Source organism: Lepeophtheirus salmonis, chromosome 2 (genome assembly GCF_016086655.4).
Source record: "Lepeophtheirus salmonis chromosome 2, UVic_Lsal_1.4, whole genome shotgun sequence".
Lineage (NCBI taxonomy): Eukaryota > Metazoa > Arthropoda > Copepoda > Siphonostomatoida > Caligidae > Lepeophtheirus > Lepeophtheirus salmonis.
Genome location: NC_052132.2, coordinates 18,860,434 through 18,880,242, shown reverse-complemented (window position 1 = coordinate 18,880,242; position 19,809 = coordinate 18,860,434).

The window sequence follows — 19,809 nt, the reverse complement described above, 5'->3', positions numbered from 1 at the left end:
AGTAACCAGAGTATGTTTTGAATCATTGCAGCTGATAGTGGCACAACACATATAAGGGGCATCCCCAGGAATATATTTGAGAGGGAAAGGGGGGCATGGTTTTTGGATTTTTTTAAAAACAAATCTCAAATATTAATTTTTTGGAAAAAATTTCAAAAATCTACAGCTTTTCACGAAAATTAAATTTTTGGAAAAAAATTCTAAAACTAAATTTACAACATTATATTTTTTGGATAAAAATTTCAAAAATCCACAGCTTATATTACATTTTTAGAAAAAAATTCAAAATTAAATATTAAATTTTTTGAAAAATTTCAAAAATCCAAATTTAAAAAATTAAATAAAAACTAAAAAATTGATTTTTTTTGGAACAAATAAATTAAATATTAAAAAATTGATTTTTTTTTGAAAAATAAATTAAATATTAAAAAATTGATTTTTTTTGAAAAATAAATTAAAAATAATAAAATTTTTATTATAAATAAAAATTTCCTATTTTTTTTTTTGGGGGGGGCCTGCAATGCCTCTAACCCAGCCCATGGAGACGCCCCTGCATATCTACAGCTCAGTTTATTATTTGTCATCCAAAGATACAACTTATTTACGTAGGTTTTCTTGATATTGTTTTGACAATGACAAGAGTTCCTTCAGTTGAGAACCCCTGCTCTCTATGTAGTCTACCAAATTTATCACTATTTTCTCCTACTTTTTCCTTATATTATGAATTCACAATAAGTCTAAAATATAGTTAAAACAAAGGGTAGAATTGGAATTATTATAGTTTCATATGCAATTAATATATATCCATGTTGGTGAGTCTAATAGCCCCAGGGGAGACCTCGGGTTTAGGATACAAAGGGTTACTTTTTTTTATCTTTATTTACAAGTTTTGACTTACGAGTGATTTTCTGGAGATACTTTACTCGATATCCCATGGCCTTTTGTTCACAAGTGATATATATTTTTAATATTCCAAATGTATATAATTATATAAGTACTCATTTTACAAGTATAAAAATAACTTAATTAGACATTTTTTTGAAGTTTTAATGTACGGAATATATCATCAAGTTTTTACATCAATGACGTAAATGAGAAAATGTCAAGAACTTAATAAATTACCGTATAGTAACAATTTTATATATTTACTATATGTCCAAACGCAAGGTCTTCCCTGGGGGATTCGACATCCTCCACAATGGGGGGGGTAACATCTGGGCATCCAGCTGGGACTGTGCTAGAGGAGTTTCTGTAGCACCCTTTCAAATTAAGGAATTTTTGCTTTTTACTATATATTTTTTTCCTCATTCGAACAAAGAATTTAATATTTGAAATTTTCAACAATTTTTTCAAGTGGTTGATAGCAATAGGTTTTTGAATATTTTTGTAAATAGCTTGGATTTTTGAAATTTTTTCCAAAAAATTTAATTTTTAACTTTTTTTTTTCTAAAAAATCTAGTTTTTCAAAAAAAAAAATTCCAAAAATCTAATTTTATGTTAATAACTATTGGTTTTGGATTTTTTTTCTTCAAAAAACATAATATTTAATGCTTTAAAGGAGTATGGGAGTACACTTCTACTATAAATTAAAAAATATCTAAGTAAAAAATTCCAAGTTTTAAATTAAGTTGATAAAATGCCAAGTTTGCATTATTTTATTTCAACAAGGGATTGAGACATGATGGAGTCATTTGATGACTCTGCAAATAATGCAAGGGATACTCTTTGTCATTATCCCGATTCAGTGTGTGTGTGTGTTTTGGGGCCTGTTTTGAGTGATTACTCAATATTAATAGAGCGATAAATATAACTATTGGGAAAAATATTGAGGCCCAGGCCCATTTGACCTCTATTTATTACGGCCCTGATCCTCGATAAATTCACTATTTCTTTTCTTTTCCTTTTTTTTCCACATAGTTGGTCAAGATAGAATCAGTTTTTTAGAGCAGAATAGATATGAAATGAAAGAGGCAATTCAATTAAAACAGTCGTGCTAATCTTTTTTTTATGCATACCAATAATTATTAATAAATTAAGTTTTTTTGATTTCTTAAGATATTCATTACAACAGGGATTCTCAACCTTTTTTCAGTGTTGTACCACTTATAAAATATTTTTTCAACCAAATAAAGTCCAAAGCATCTTTATTCGAAGAAATAACGTTAAACAATGTATGAACACTGCTTGTTTTATTAAACCCTACAACAGCAAATAAACTGCATTCTCCTCAATTTTGCAAAAGAAAATTTTATGTTAAGTAAAAAGTTCTGAGCGTTTCGCTAGATGTATTTAGTGATCTATATCTCACAATTAATACATACGCATACAAAAAATCTTAAAGTATGCGTTAAGGTTAAGCGTATATACTCTTAAGATATGTTTATGTCTTAATATTGCCCTTTTATCAAATGAATGCAAATATTTTTATTGCAAAAACTTATATTTAGGACATGGAAAGTGTTATTGAGAATATGGGGACAAATCCAAGTGCCCAAGCAGACAAGATAACAAGAGTGGCATCACTCAAATTCATACACAATTAGTACTTGTATATGTAGAAGTATACATACATTAGATGCGTCAACATAAAAACAATAATGGACACAAATCAAGAAAAAGAGAACATACCAATTTATTTTCTATTGCACATATATATACAGCCCAATATTTCATGCAACTATTTGAGTCAACTATAGGCTTTGTATTCAAATTAATGGGATGATTTAAAATACTCAATGATTTTAAATAAAGTTTAAAGCTTTCATTTGATTTGAAAGACTTCATTTGTTCCTTATATGGCTTGTTCTTTCGAATAAAATATATTTATCTTTCCTTTTTTGTTGTTGTAGTGATGATTTTTGACTATTTAAAGTGCAATTTACGAGGAATTCAAACGGATAATAAGAATAATTTGTTTATAGTAAACGACTATATCTTCCTAAGGAGTACAAATGTAATCCACACTCATACGTTTTAAATTAATCCTTCTAGCCTGTTGTTGTGCTGACGGGCCATGTTCAACACTGCCTATGCGCAATTGCATTTTCTACTAATTAATTCATGAAAAACGGAGAGAAACGCCAAGGATATGTTAGGAAATTGTTGCCTATATTATTAGGTTAAGTAAAAGGTTATCAGTGTTTTCCGCTAGATGTCTTTACTGAGCTATATCTCACAATTAATATATTGCATCAAAAAAAGCTAAAAGTGTGCTTAAAAGTTAAAAAAAAGTTCATTTACAGTTGTTTTATGTATGTTGAAGCCGGTGTTTGTTACAGCGTTCCAAAATGGAAGTAAAAAAACTAAAATTCGATATATTCTTCATTATCATGTAATATGGACGAGTAAAATTTCGGTAAAATAATGGAAATCGTTGAGTTGGACCAACATGTTTTATTTAATTGCCCAGGAACTAAAGATTATGCAGAAAACGGTTTGGAACCATCTTAATCGGATAATTTTAATTATGTTAGTATTATTGTCGAAATAAAGCGAAAAACCGGTTGTATATATATATATAATACAAAGTTCCAAAAAGAAGGCTAGCGACACCACTGTTGTCTAATATTTTATGGACATATTTAGGTTAATTCTAGGGTTTGTATTTAAATTACTGGTATGGGTTAAGATACCCGAGAATTTTAGCTATAGTTTAAAGCTTTTATTTGATTTATAAGACTTAATTTGTCTCCTTTTTAAATAAACTCTTTTGATTCCTCATTCTTTTAATATGATTTTTGGCTACTTAAAGTACAATTAACAACACATTTAAAAGGTTAATCAGAATAATTGTTAATAGAAACCCACGATGATTTGCCGTAGAGTACAAATGTAATACATACTCAACTTTAAAAAAACAAACATTCTAGTATATTTTTGTGTTGATGGGCAATGCATATTGAACGTTACTTATAAATATACGTATGCATAGTATTTTCTAGTACTAGATAATGAATAGTACGGACCCCTCATTCAGAAATGCAGTTCATAAACATTGAAGTCGCTCTTACTATTTACTACTTGGAAAAAATATTAGAATTCTAAAAATGAACTCAAAAATATTGAGATAAACATTTAATAGGAGGGGGGTTCAAGCATTCCCTCTCAAGTCATGTGAATTTCATTAGGTCACATTTTTTTCTATACGTACATACTTATTAGACTGTTCCATTTTGCTTATATATTTTCTTCTGTAGAGAACATTAAAAATGACTTTGACAAAGTTACTGACCCGTCAAGCCATTTTTGGCATGGTACACGCCATTTTTATTTTTAAAAAAAAGAGATGTATTGGTAAAAATGGTCTCCAACATTACTTGGTAAAATTTAACTCTGGTTGAAGTGGGATAGTAGTACACGGCATTATGAGGAGTAATTATACGTCGGCTAAAGTACAAATTTCCTTTTAATAATGTAGAGAATAACTCCCCAACAATTTTTTTTAATGATGAATACTTTTGTCTTAAGAGCGCTCACTAACAAGGAAAAACAAAATTATTTTAACATACATATGAGTGTGTATATTTAATTCAAATCTTAACATATACTGTAAATTCATATGAATTATGATATACATAAGAGACCAATAACAAAAAAGTACTATATACAGGGCATCCTATATTCATATTCGATGTTATATACATAGTCCAGCAATATTTCGTTGAAACGACTAACTAATTATTTTTTATATCAAAAATATGAATATAATTTACGTCAGGGAGCACTTTATATAGTGGTCCCTGTATAATCTTTTAAGTTTATATGCACACGCCTGCAATATTTCATACATTGTTATTTCTTAGATCAAAATATGTTCATGATATACATCATGGGACACATTATACAATGCAAAAAGTGACTGTTTTCCGTACGGACAACTAAGCTATCTTTTAGAGAGTGCTTAACTCGAAAATGGAACAATCGAATTCTCTAATTTATTTGAGCGGCTCTTATTGTATACATTAAAAAATCCATGTTTTAATTTTCATTCTCTCGCCATCTCAATCGATTTTTATAGTGCAATAGTAAAAAAATATGCCTTTGCCAAAAATTGTAAGATTTGAGAGACATTCATTCCCTTGGCTCTTAAAGTTTTAACTAGATATGTAAATTTCTCAACATTTCCTCGCATTTTTATTATTAAATACAAATAAAAAGTAGAATAACTTAGAACTTTGCCACTACTAAGCAAAGAAGAGTGCATCAAATATTGCTTCGTTTTGTAGATAAAGTACTTTGTAGCACAGTAAATGTTAAATAATCTTTTTGATGATAAAAAAGATAGAATATTGAAGCTATAAAAATCAGTTATAAATTATTGAAAAATTAATTTAAATCATAATTTAAATTTAAATATTAACACTATCTATCGGATAAAATGTATTTATGCCTACAAAATTTTTTGTTATTAGAAATAATTGGAGATATCTAATTTATTTCCGGCTAATTTTCCAATATAGGGTAAAACGTTAAGAAATGAAGAAAGGGCTTTCGCAGGATCATATATATTATTTTTTAGGGGAGGGGGTGGGATGTTAGTTTTTGAAAAAAAAATCCTAAAATCCATAGATATCGAAGAAAAATTTACATAATTCAAATTTTAGAATGAAATTTTGAAAAAATTTCATACTTAAAAAATCCATATCGATTCAGAAAAAATTTTCAAAAAATGAAATTTCAAGTATCAATTTTTTTTTCGAAAAATTTCAAAAATCATTCAAAACTATTCAAAAAAGAATAAATTTTTTGCGAATTTTTTTTCGAAAAATTTCAAAAATCATTCAAAACTATTTAAAAAAGAATAAATTTTTTGGAAATTTTTTTTTCATAAAACCACGTTTGTTTACAAAAATTTTTGGGAAAAATTCCAAGAATTAATATTCAAATATTGAATTTGTATGAAAAAAATTCAAAAATCCACATGTATTTCGAAAAATTTTAATTCTTTGTGAAAAATATTTATGTCAAATATTAAATTTTTGCTCTGCTGCTTAATTTACCCAAATGACCTTTTTTGAATCTTATAAAAAATATTTTTACACCTATTTTTGCGTCAATTCTTTCATCCTGACCCAAAAAATTTATAGTAAAAAGCATAGTTCCTTAATTCGAGAGAGGAGCTAGTGCCCCTTTAAACTAACCCCTGCAGATGCCCCTGGAAGACCATCATTAAATATAAATTATAGTCAGAAATATTTTGCAAGGGCAGGGTGCAAAATGTAAGGAGAAAACGAGTAAAGGGTCAACTTTAATTTTTAAGAGACACCCTAATATTTATATTGTATAAATAATAGTGATGGGACTATTCATAGGAATCGGAGAATCGTGTGTCTTTCCTGGAATTTTTTCTCCAAAAATTTTATTATTGATTTTTTTTTTCAAAAAAAAATTTATATTAGAAAAGTAATATTTGAAATTTTTTGTGAATAGTTGTGGATTTTTGAAAAAAATTTAAATATCAAATGGTATATTTGGAATTTTGTTTGAAAAAATGTAATATTTTAAATTATTTTCTTAAAAATATAACTCTTCAAATTTTTTATATAAAATATCAAAGAACCAAAACCTATTATTAAAAATATCAAAGAATCGGTATCCGGAATATTGACTAGAATGGCATTGGAATCGGTATATTTTTGGAATCGTCCCATCACTAATGAATAAAATAAATGGTCTATAAAGTGTGATTTGTTGGAGTTTTGACACCTGTAGGTCATTTATTTCCTTGTTGTCCTTGAAGTGATGTTAATGTGTGTTATTTAAATAATTAGGATGGACTTAATTGACATCATTTATTTTATTTTAAACATAGGGGTGGGAGAGAGGAGAGAAGGACGTTGGGGCGTTGAATGACGTTGACACTTTATTCAGTATCTGAAATTATTATTCCTTTGTATTTATCATAAAGCATGTAAAAATATATATGGACATACTTTACGACAATGAAAGTGAAAAGATGTTTTTTTGAAACAAAAACAATTTGTGAAGAATTTGTTCTAAAATACATATAATACGTTGACAGTCACAGATATACGATACAACATCACTTGAGTAAAAATACAAATAGAGATTGATTCAGATTTCCTTGTACCGGGTGGTCCATTGAAATCTGAACACCTACTTCTCCAGTAATTAATTCTTGGTTAAGTGAATTGAAATGAATGCATATTTCGATATAGTAAAGCAGAAACAATTAGTTACAAAACAAAACAAATCTAAGCTCTCTAGCTTAAGTACAAATCCAGAAAATTACTCGACTTGTATTTGATCGACGAATTTCCATCCCCTCACTCCCAACAGTTGTGCGTCTCCAGGACCACCGTCTTAAGCACTTTGGAGAAGAAGAAGGCTAAACTGGACCCGGATGAGTTTAAAAAAACAGCTCTGGCTAATCTTCTAAGGGCCCATGCAAGAGATCTCAGGATTTCATACCAGATTCTCCACTCAAACGTGGGTGGAAAGAGCCTTTTTAGGGTGGAGAGGCCACTTTTGACACCAGCAATGAAAGAAATCCATTTGCTTCGTTGCAAGACTCTTTTGAATTAGTCTTTTGACATTTTTGGGCCCCCTACAGCCCTGATGCCAAACCCCTTGACTACAACTTCCGGATGCACGTTGAGGGGAAGACCTACAGTGTCCTTCATCCAAACACCGAGGCCCTAAAAGCCAATGACACTAGGACGCCATGAAAGAGGACTACATACATAGGGGTGCCAGGCCTTCCACCGCCGCCAGTAAGCAGTCATTGCCGTTAAGGGTGGCTACATTAATGTTTAATGGCGCTCAAATACACATCTATTTTTAGTATTAATTTTGATGAAACTATCGTTAATTAATAAATTTTTAATTCTTGTTAAAGTTAAAAAGGCAAAGTGTTCAGATTTTAATGGACCACTCGGTAGTTGTATTCTGAGGGTCATTCGAGCATGGATTTTAAAGAAAGGAGAATATGTAGTCGTGTTTTTGCGTCATATTATCATATCTCATATTTCAAAAGCCTAATCAATCAATAATAAATCATTCATACTCGCTTTTTATTAGTTACTGAACAGACCAGGTGTTTAAAAAGTATTTTAACAATTGTTAAGTTGCATTTTAGAGGAGTTTACATATACTTTATGACATTGTTAGCCTAATAAAAACTAGAGCCAGTCTAACTAGCTTCAAAACAAAACCTTAAACATATTTATTACTCACTTAGAAAAAAAGATGGAAGCAAAAAGATGGGCTGAAAAGTGCCAGGATTCACACATAGATTGTTTTTTTGTTTTTTTAATTCACCTCATTTTAAGTTAGTACGAACCATTAAAAGTCACCCAATCTGTTATTTAGTTTGTGAGTTATTGTGCCAAGTGTGACTTTACCTTGTTATTTCTAAAGCTATGGATCTCTTCTCTATAGCTGTAATTAATTTTCTACCTCTAAAATCAAATAAAAAGCATCTGAAGGGCCTTAATTTATAAGTACAGTATGCCTCACATTCTCCTAGCATTCTTTTTTTTCTTAGTGAAAAATTCAACTCTACTGGAAACACTCTTCAAAAGTAAATAACAAAGCTGAGTTATTATTAAAAAATTGATTTGATGTTGAAGTGTTAAAATACTTTAAACACCCGGTAGATTAAACAACGTTAAAAACAATGTTTTGATGTAGTTGATGTCTTTTGGAAAAATAATTAATTTTTTTTTTCATATATGTACAGAAACTCATCTTATAGCAAAGGATTCCTTCCTCATTAAGTATATGTATTGAATCCTTGGCACATACTAACAATATGTTTATTTCTGATATGAAGCCAACAAACATGGGAAAGATATATCCGCTTTTTTTCCTTGTGTTTTGCTTTTTTTATAAGATTTCTCTAGAGCCAAGTTATCAAGAAATTTGAAATAGTATGAGGATATAGCCTTTATCAATGACGTCACTCTTCGTCTGCAAAAACTTCATTTCCCTTTCTACATAAATGTTATTACATAAAATAATACATAATATGTATGTCTCTTTTAATGATACAGAATGTAAAGATGTTTTTTTTTTCGCTACGCATGAATAAAGTAAAATTAAGATGGTACCTAGATACTTATATAAGTATTACATTGTCCTCCAAGGACAAGGGCGGATAACATATTGAGATTTTGATGAGAAGCTAGTACTATAGCATTCCCAAACCAAGTGGCACCTTGACAAGAAGGAAGGGGGCACTTAAAATCAGGTTCATTCTTCTTGAAACCAGGCCTGCGGAGTCGGTAAATAAAATGCCCGACTCCAGTATTTTGAATGTTGCCGACTCTGAATCCAAAACCCAATTTTTAATAATATATTTTATTGGCTATATAAGTACTATTGAGTCATTTGAGTCTAGAGACTATAAATATAGATCTAATTTATAGGTATAGGTAGTTATTAGTTATATGTAGAAAATAATTGAGCCAGGTATAAGGAAAATATTTGGAGTATGATATATTTAACAAGATGAATAACAAATGAAATGGATCAAAATCGAATTTTCTTAACATAATTTATTTACTTGTAATCGAGGAACAACAAATCAAACAACCTCTCACTTCAATGTTATTCTTTACTCATATAACATTAACTATTCACAAGATGGTTAGCGGATATTCTCTACCCAACATAATAATCTAGACGTTAGATGTTCGAGAATTGTAATTGAATAGACTAGGGATCGGCAACCTATGACACGCGTGGCACTGCAGCACGCACAAGTTAGAATATATTTTCGTAGTTTGTGTGATTTTTTTTACCATTATTATTGATAGTGGTACACTGATTGATTAGAAATCCATGTCTCAAAGGTTGCCTACCCCTGGTATATACCATAGAGCACGTCTGAAATTTGTGAATTAAACTTATAATGATTTAACCTTCAAGTTTCATACTTTAGCCTTACATTATAAATAGGTTTTATTTATATAAATTGTAATAATATTTGTAGGTGGAATCGGATTCATTACCAATTTTCCAACTCCACCTAAAAAGGCACCAAATCCGACTCTGCAGCCCTGCTTTAAAGCCCACTAGAAATTAAAGTTAAGTATAACAATCTAATAAATATTTATTTCCAGAAATTAATAAAAATAGCAAAAAATATATATATATTTAAATTCAATTCGTTTTTTAGAGTGGAGTCACAAAAAACGGTTCTCGGATGTTTCACCCCAAGAATTTTCGCCCTCATATTTATACTACGATAAAAAAATATCTTCTAATTTAAGGTTTAAAATGGGTCTCCTTCCACTTAAAGTTATTTGTAATAAATTTTAATATATTTAAAATAGAAAATAGGAAACATGAATATTGCACCTTTTTATAATGAGTTCGAATCGACTTCTTCATTCCCCTTAGCTAAATTACACCAGTACAAAAACACTTCGAATTAATAATAAAAAAGAAACAACATTCATTGAATATGAATGTATTACAGCCATATGTAATTAAAATGCCCTCATTTCAAAATATGAATTAGAAATGACTTAAAGTGAATGAAGACCCATTTTAAGGCCGAAAAAGGTATAATATATGAGGGCGAATCTTCGAGTCCCAAAAAACAAGAAGAAGTGGTTCTAGAGAGAGAGTTAAGAAAAGGACCACGTAAGCCCACATTTGGGGAGGGGGGTTAAAATTGGTGAAAAAAAGAACCATGTGGCTTATGAATGACTCCCTAGTATGAACATTATATGATTAAATTAGTATTGTCACAATACCAATATGCATGTACCTTAATCGGTATCGATTAGTGTTGAGACTCAATCCAGCAACAAACTTTTTGGACCGATTTTTCGGTCCAGACCGCGGTCTAAGACCGTGTACCGATTTTTTTCAATCTCACTTTGTATAGCGATTTTTTTCGGTCTTAAGTTATCGACCGATTTTCTTTTTTCTGTCTCAATTTATGGACCAATTTTATTGGTCTCATATATTATGAGAGACCATATTTTTTTTCTAGATCAACTGTCATTCATTTTGTTCAAATTTCACAAGTACACGATAAGTTCTAGAACAAATACTGAAAACATATAAGAGACTGTCGGATCATAATTAATTCGAGATGTCTCAGTTTCAACTTCGAACAACGTTATTGTACTTGAAAAAACATATGATGGCATGTTATAAGCAATTTATCTGTAAAACGGGTCTAGACCGATTTTTTTAGTACCGAACTAGACCGATTTTTTTAGTACCGAACTAGACCGAATTTTACTTTTGGGCTGATCTAGGCCAAAATTTTGATATGAGTCTGGTCCAGACCGAGATTTTTTGTAGGACCTAACTCATTCGGTCGAACAAAAAATGGATTTCCAGACCAAACCCCAACACTGGTAAGGATATTTCGATACTTTTCGGTTTTTTTCGACTAAAATAACTAAGCCAAAATATATACAGAAAAAAATAACTAACACTTAGAGGTGTTTCCGCAGAATGATTTTTATTCGAGTTCTGTGAGGGATTACTCTAAAATTTAGGGGGTTACGTCATTGCCAGGTCAATTTTTGTTTGAGATAATGTTATTGCAAATACTAGTTACAATAAAAAATTAGTATAAGGAAATACAGGGTTTTTGGGATATTTTAGGAACTAGTAACCTTAGCTTTGCAATTATCATATTTTTATTGAAATTAATATATTTCATATTTGATTACAATGCTCTACTAAGAACTTGTGTAAGTTTTCTATCAGTAATTTCATCAAACGGGTTATTCATCAATTCTGATGATAAACTTTATTTATATTTTTATGGTTGCTTTAATTATTCTGATCGACTTCTGAGAGTTTGGCTGACTGCAGTAATTGATTTTGAACAAAGGATTTTAACATTTTTTTTTACTCCGATGAGATCATCACATACAAAACATGTGCCCTAAAATGCTTTGACGGAAATCCAATATTAAGCTTCTTTACCTTCTGCAACACATACTGCAAAATAGCTCTTTATTAGCTTATTATTATAAAGGAAAAACACAAGAATATATACTTTCTCTAAGCTAATTCATCATTAGTCACCTTTCATACAGAGGTGAAATACATACAAATATTCTATTTATAGGGATATATATATATTTTTAGAAGGTTCATATATATATATATACAGGTACCAGTAGCAGAGTGGTACGACTTACAACCTCAAAAGGAGGTTAGGGATGTTTCAGTCCCAAAGTTTTGACGTCCCGTCCGGTTTTGTCCTGTAATTTTAAGAACGCTTCCGGATCGGACGCAAGAGTTTAAACATATTTCATAGATGAGAGTATCATCGACAGTGTTGTGTCGGTCCTTTTATTCTTTCCAGCATTAGGATCGGTCGTTAGGCCATGTTTATCCTTAGGACTTGTACTTAACTATCGGTGCCTTGAATTTTTCATAAAAATATCCATGGTTTATTAAGCCAAACAAGATATATGAAATATGTACTAAGATTATTGCACATATCTTACAAAATATAACTTTTTCATTATTATTTAATATAATAAGAACAATTTATATTATAATGTTATTGGGTTATATAACCTATTCTATATTTATTATATAATGGAATAATTAGAAAAAGAAAAAACATTTCCATTGACGTCAAGAGGGATTGACAAGGGTATGGGATCTATTCTAAGTCCCATATTAAGGACCTGATACACCCTTGCACTACAGATGAACCATTCTAAAATAAAATAACATCGCTTTTTAATTTGAATTTCAGATCTTGTATTTTTCTAAAATAGTCAAAAATTTCAAATCTTCTTCTCTAAAGTATGACCCCATTCCAGAATATATACTTTTTGACACAGTTCCTTTAATTTATCAAAATATAACCCCAGTTAAAGTGATAGTTTTTGAACAAACAATGAAGGAACATTATCTTCACTTAAGTTTGATAAAATAGGCAAATGCGCAAATCCGTGATCAGTCACATTGTTCCTCTTAGAGAGTTTGCGGAATGGCATATTCACCGCCGTTTTATTATTTATAAATGGAATCCACAAATTTAAAAAAATAGAAAATATTGAGGAAATAAAGAAATGATAGTGTATATAAGGAGTTACAGATTGAAGATCAGGAGTCTATTTTGAAAGCACTAATTGAGTAGTAGCGCCTAACTCATGATCGTATTTGAAGCTTAAAGAAATATATGGAACTTTATCGATAGAAAGAGACAAAGTTTTCATCAGTAGAACTAAATATAAAGTTCGAGCCTATATTATATAAAAAGATAAGAAGGAGGCAAATATATCATGTGGGAAAATCTCCATGAGGCAAAATTGAAGGAAAATGAGGGGGAAAATTTACGCCGCAAAATTACCTAGAACTGTGCAAATCATATAAAAATCTTTTGGAGTTATAAAATAACACCATATTTGGAACAGTGGCGAAATAAGCGAAAAAACGGTCAGTTTCGACTCAAAAATACCGCTTTTTCTAAACTAAACGCACCAAAAAAGAAAAAACAATTAGAGGCCTGTTACTTTGTTAAAGTCATTTTTTGATTGTCCACGCCAGAAAATATATTTGTGGAGAGTAAAAAAAAAATATTAACAGGAAAACAGGATATACAAGGGTGGTCTGAAAAGTGTAAGCTTAAGATGAAGATGGCAGCACTCCTAAATAACATCTATCACTAAAGTTTCAGCCATTTTGAGCGAGTAGTTGTTATGGAAGAGTCTTTCGAGGGAGTTGATGTGAGTGGCATCACCCTTGTATTTAGAATGCATTCATATTATTTGCATCTTCGTTTCCTTAAATTGAGAGTATATTCCACAATCCACTTCACTGTTGAGTTGGTAGAAGATGTATTTTTGGGTATCAATACAAGGCTAAGTATGTATGGAACCAATGTTGATTAATAGGTTTTAAAAATAGATTCAAAAAGGGGAGCTAAAAGTATAATATTATATAAATATATTTGGGAGAGAGAAGAAGTTGTTAGTATCATTATACACAAAGAGGAAAATAAGAAAGAAAAAGTAATGACGTCATTTCTTATACTATTAATCCATTGTTTACAAATATAGCTTTATATATAAATATTCTATTTTTATACTTCAAATATACGAGAAAGAGAGAACCCCACAAAGAGAAAGGTTATAAAAATAATAGTAATTATATGATATAAGAAAGACTTTTATTTTATTGAAGTAGAAATACATAGCCTATATTTTGTTATCAACTCTCCACTTTTCCGCCTCTTTTCCCCTTATCAGTCTACTGAACGGTTCAAGGATGTTTAGCCCTATGAATTTTAGCCGTCATACAGGGGCAACCGTTATTATTTACTCATCTCCAGTATGAAAGTTATGAGAGGTTAAGAGCTTTTTTTTTGTACAATTTTCTAATGAGCAATGTTATAGAACACATTGTCGATTTCTAAGAAAAACATCGCAGAACTCCTATTCACAGGATTGTCGCAGAAGGCTATCTGGGAGCAGATTAGGACCTCGAGGAAGACTTACATTAATCTGAACGAGTGCAGCGTGTATTGTTTTCTACTATCCCGGTGAAGACTGTAGAAAGTTTTTTAACAATATTTTGCATTCTTTTGTTTCCTTTTTACTTTAATTTGTTTCTCGTAATGGGGGTTGGGGGGGGAGTATTATCTAGTGTTCGACTTAGCCACAAAGCAGAGGCAAATACATTTCGATCTTTTGAGTTCCAAATTGTACATAAAGTAACCCAAAATGATCGTCACAAAAAAAAAATGATAAATTGGCAGATTATATTTGAAAGACTCAATATAAGTATCTTAAATCAATATTAGGTTATAAACTATAGCAAGAAAATATTGAGTATCTTAACACATCCCACAAATTTGAATGCAAAGCCTATAATTGACTCAAATGTGTAAATAAATATTGGGCTGTATGTAGGTAAATACGAAGTAAAAAATAAATTGGGATTTTCTCTTTTTCTTGACTTTTGTTCAAGATTGTTTTTTTGTTGACACACCACATATTTAATTGATACATTACTGTAAATGTTACGTTATGCATCCTATTTAAAAAAAAAATCGACTTTGAGTTTTATAGGCGTGTATCTAAATTAATACGTAGATTGTAGCATGAAAATTTTCGAACATTATGCAGCCTCGTGATGATTCTTCATACGACAGTTACAGTTGATAGCACAATACCAACGTATCAAGGAATATATTTGTAAGATATTCTATTTTGAATAATATAAATTTATTTAACCCTTCAAAATTTTCCTTGGCTTTTTATTAAAACACAAAAAATCTGCCTTTTTTTAAACAATCCTTACAAGATACTTTATATCAGTGGTTCCTAACCTGTGCGCTTCGACCCAAATGCCATAGGTTGGTTAATTGCTTTTGAGACGAATGTGAATATTATATAAAACACTGTGAAAAACATATTTAGAAAGTTATATAAATTCCTACTAAAGGGGCGTCCGCAGGATTATATTTGGGGGTTTGGTTTTTGAAAAAAAATCAATAATTATTTTTAGAAAACAAGGAAAAATTTATTTTTTTTGGAAAAAAAAGGAAAAATGAAAGAAAATTTCAAATATTTAATTTTCTAGTAAAAAGAAAAACTTCTTTAATCTTGGGGGTGTGGGGTGCTACAGCTACTAAATGTAAAAATTCCCTAAGTCACTCAACACAACATCAGAGCCAGTATTGAACATGTTTAGTTTCTGTTTAGTTTTTGTTATGGCTATATTTAGCCGAATTTGGTAGTGTAAATTAAAGAACCACGTAAGTTCACATGGGGGGGGGGAAGTAAAAACTAGGTCACAACTAATCACGTGGCTTATGAATGGCCCCTATACGTTAGACTGTTTAAAAATGCCACAATAATACAAAATCATGAGAGGATTTCTATGCCGACCCCACTTATTGCAAATTTATAATTATCATATTGGTTTGATATAAATTGCTTACGTGTAAATTTTTCTACACCCTTTTCACTAAAGTAACTATTTGTATTTAAAACCAAAAGCAACACATTGTTTGAGGCTTAGTTACAAAATAAATTGCTTATAATTTTTTTGAGTCGTTTGAACTTTATGTAAGAAATATATGCTTGGGGTTCCCTCCTGGAATTTCTCGTAAACCAATTTATCATATGAGTAAATCCATTTTAAATTATTTCATAACTTAATTATATATAATTAGTTCTTGAAATTAAAAGATAAATATATATCAAAGTTTTTTACAATTTATCCTTGCCTAGGGATGCGGTCTATTAAGTGTACGTCAGTATATCGAACCGAGCCAATTATAGATCCATAGAGACATTATTACTTGCAATCACTGTTAGGTTGTAAAAAAAATTGTTTTAAAATTTATCAGCTTTCAACACTGTATAATTAGTTGCAATACGTCAACAACAACGACAACAGAGACAAAAGGTAACGGATTGCAGATCTTCTCCAAGTTCATCACTCTGTAAAGGAGGTTGTAACGAGTAAATTACTCTGTTGAGCTTGTTTGTAAGATCAGGAGGCTCATTAGCAGCAACGAGAGCCTCTACAGGAAGAAAGGAAGTTGAAACCCCAATAAGATTGTCACTGAAGACTTCTTGACCGGTATAGCTCAGGATGAGGGCCAAGGAGTACCAAGAGGTGATGAAAGACGCTATAAGGCCCTGGTTGAGTGCCAACTACTCCAAAAGGGAATACTTTTGGCAAAAAAATAAAAAAATAAACTACACAAATAAAAATGTTTTTAAAATATATTCAAAATCTAAAAAGTTATGGAAAAAAAAGAGCTCAAAAGAGTTTTGCAAAGGAAGAGATGGGTTTTTTTCATTTATTGTTGTCAAAAGTGTCCTCTCCACCCTGACAAGGTTCTTTCTGACCACTTTTTTAATAGCTTTCTGGACAGTCTTGTATGAAATCCCGAGATTTCTTGCATGGGCCCTCATGAACATGTGGGGATTGGCCTTTTCATTAACTCCTACGGATTCAGTTTGGCCTTTTTGATAGAGCCCTTCTTCCCAATTTTCAAACGCCTCTATTGAGAACAAATTTGTACACCCAAGCGTGTTGGCCATAGACAGGAACTGGTGGTAGTCACTTGTGGCCAGGTTCGGAATGTATATATAAGAACTTCCCATCTGAGCTCCCGGAGCTTCTGGCACGTCAGTTGTGTGCGGACTGGTGTTGTCTTGATGATATCTTGTTATCTCCTATACACCAATGCTGGGCGCTCCTGTTCCATCGCCACCTTCAAATGTAGATGGAAGAATTGAGATGGGGAATTATCGCTGGAACCACTGTTCTGCAACACGAACCGAAAGAGTATCATCCCTATATACCTAACAATTTTTCTAGGTCGATTTCGACGCATTTTTCCCTTTCAGATAGTATGAAGAATTTCTTCCTTTGAGACCTCCATACTTGACGCAAGATAATTTAACACTGATCCGTTCAAGCGTAGTATTGTCCAAAAGCGTTTGTAGTATGCACTCACAACTTAGACATCCTATCGTATGATCCGATGTGACCAATAATGAACAAGATATATATATATATATATTTAAAAATGGCAGGAAATCCAAAATTAATTTTCCTGAACCTAATACATATACCTAAAAAAATATCATTAAATTTTATATTATTTATTGAGAAACAAATAAGCTTACTGCACAACTCCTGAAGTTCTTTATATTATTATGTACTACATATGTACTTATACACCTTCAACATCAAAATACCTTGTTATTAGAATTAGGTAAAGAGTTCTGATCCTTCAAAATAGTAAGATAAAAAAGTAAATATAAATTAAATATAAGGAGGTTATTTATTATATATTTACATAATATCATACGCATATTAAAACATTGCGTGTGTTAGTCTGACGTCATAAATGCTCAATTAATATTCAGATGTATTTTTTTAATACAGAGGAACCTTTACATACGAACGACTCAACATATTATCAGCTATGATAATGAGCTAATGAGGGGAACATCTACTTTTTTTTACAAGTATTTTTGAACCCGATAAATTTGTCTCTTACATTTTCCCCTCAGGTAAGTTTGCCTCTATGAGATTTTGCTGCGTGTCATATTCGCCACCTTTTTATGGTTTTTATTATCAGGAGTGTACCACCTCCCCCCCCCAAAAAAAAAAGGATTTTTCTAAAGGATTTATTTTTTAATATATATATATATATATGCAGGGTAGATAAGGTAAATCCGGAATAACTTTAACGGCGAATTACGATAATTGTAGAAGATATGTGATAAAAATTTTAAAACTGGCCACAAGCTAAATGTGTAAGCTGTCGAATTCATTTCAGTTTTTTTAGTATCTTGTCGTCCAAGCATGGAAAAAGTCAAAATATTTTTTATTATCCAAAATTGTTGCGGAGGACACTCAGCACAGGAGATAATTTCCTTCTTCAAATATCTACAATCAACAGTTTATGACGTGATTATGGCCTTTGATGGGATTGTTCTTAATCAAGAACTAAGGCATTCATTATGAATAATTATTTTACATTTGATTTGGCTTTCAAATGAATAAAAAATAATTTTTCTGTCTCTTATACAAGTCTCATAATTGGCCGTTAAAGTTTTTCAGGATTTACTTGTCCACCCTGTTTACATATATAATCCTGAGGTTCGGAATTTACCCTTGGTGCTTACTGTTATATTTGAGCTATACTTTTTCTTTGGAATCCGTTACGTACTCCTTATAAAAATAAATAAGGAAAAGTGTTTACAAGGAGTAACGGATCTGGGATTATGAGTATATTTCCAAAGAACGCATTGACTAGTAGCTAAAGAAAGGAGGGATCCATATTTTCTCGTATCTGGATCGGTTCGGATCTTTAAACGTAAATATTCGTGTACCAGAACTTTCAGATCCAGCTCCAAACCCAAAATTAGACAGATAAATAGGATCCGGATTAAGGTGCCAAAACATTGCATAAATCAATGTACTTACTATTACAACATAATTATTAGTTATTTTTATAATAACCTTGGACACGTCATCATCTTTCATGTATCTCACAGCCTATTCTTCAAAGAGAAACAAATAAAGGGCCCAAAATCAGTTGGTAATAGTTATTAATATTAGCATTCAATAATAGTTGATAATTGTTCAAGACTTAATAAACACTAATTCGTATCTAAACAATTCATGTTAAGAACACAAATTAGAGGAAAAGAAGAAGACAGCTGACAACCAATACAGTATTTTTGTGTTAGTGAGGAGTTAACGCCGTGTGGAATTGCCATATGAATATTTTTTTTTAGAAAACTGTAAGCGAAGGATCAAACTTCAACTAAATATATAAAAATAAATGAGCTTTATAGTTCGTTTTTTTTATTTTTGGTTAAAATTAATGTTCCTTTTGAATTTTGTATCAAAATATGTGATGTGTATTACAATAGAATTCATTGAATGGCTGTTTTCTGTTGGAAAATGTTCGAGTCATGTCCAAAATTTCAATGCATAAACAACAAAATCTCACTGTATAATGAATTTAAACCAGAGACAAAGCAGGGAATCAAATTAGTATGATAAGAAAAATAGAAATAAATAAACAAGGCACATTGTTAACCACTTATCCGTTGTAATTATCATTAGACACAATGGATTTTTCTGGATTGACGAACAAGCATAAATGAGGCAAGAGAGTAATTCCTTCATTATTCCAACAGAAAACAAACATTTAATGTATTTTATAGTAATAAATAATTGATATTTTGATTTAGAAAATTCAAAGGGAACATCAATTTTGACAAAAAATAATCAATTACGACGTATAAACCTCATTTATTTATATATTAAGGCAAAAGGCTCCAAGGCAAAATTACTGGGCATCCTATTTGT